This window comes from Limulus polyphemus, unplaced genomic scaffold (assembly GCF_000517525.1).
Source record: "Limulus polyphemus unplaced genomic scaffold, Limulus_polyphemus-2.1.2 Scaffold9091, whole genome shotgun sequence".
Lineage (NCBI taxonomy): Eukaryota > Metazoa > Arthropoda > Merostomata > Xiphosura > Limulidae > Limulus > Limulus polyphemus.
Window position 1 is genome coordinate 1,195 of NW_013674701.1, and position 1,018 is coordinate 2,212.

Sequence of the window (1,018 nt, forward strand, 5' to 3'; positions counted from 1 at the left end):
CAAGGTATTTTAATCCTGTTAACGGTTCTTGGTATTTCAGTGATCAGTAAGCTACCTCTTCTGTTTCAACTAAGTGAAAAAACCGAGGAAACGCTAACAAAAGAACGTATTTCTAGTGTTTCTTTGGCTTTGGGTTCCACCATTTTTCCTTATTAGTGTATGTTACAACACGTAAAGCTAAAAAAGTGCATCATTCGGTCATATTATCAAACTCTACGTGGATGTACAAGACTGTTAGTACATCAGGACATCTTTATTTTGCTAGGATCTTTCTTAATTTACACATAGGTTTTCTTTAATATGAAATGAAAATAACGTAAATTTATACTCATATTCTTTTCTAATGTTCTTATTGGTCACATTAACCGAGCCTTTAACTTTCTGTACTAGGGATTGGCCACATTAAGTTGTGTATATAACTTTCTGTTCTACCGATTGGCCGTCAAACCGATTTCATCAGTTTTGTGACCGCATGTAGTTGGGTGATAGAATAAACTTTGTAGTGTCTACAAATATATCAAGTAATGATAAAGGAAAAAGTTTTAACTGATAAAAGATAAATCACAGCTGTCCTAGTAGCATCAGTACCTTTACAAAAACACCGAATACACTAAGACACGTTGAATTTTAATACTGTAAATTGTGTTAGAATAAAAACAGAAAGTCAATTTTTATTTGAAAATTAATCATTGTCTTTAGTAATGACAGTGAAAATAAAAACAATTATGTTTTTTTTTTGTTTATCTAGCCTGTAGTCCTAGCAATAGAGATATCTTACTACAGCACAGACAGTCCATTGTGCAACTTTTAGCCTAACTACAAAAGAGACTTATTAAGATATTGTATTATACATCATTGATATCTAAAATGTTTGCAGCCTTAAAGTAAACGAATAGATTCGCTCATTACTATAATTAAAGGGTAATACGTACAATGGAATAATAAAAGTAAGGAATATACACATTATACACTGGTATGTATCAGATCAAATTTTGTTCTTTCATCTGGCCCCCCAGTG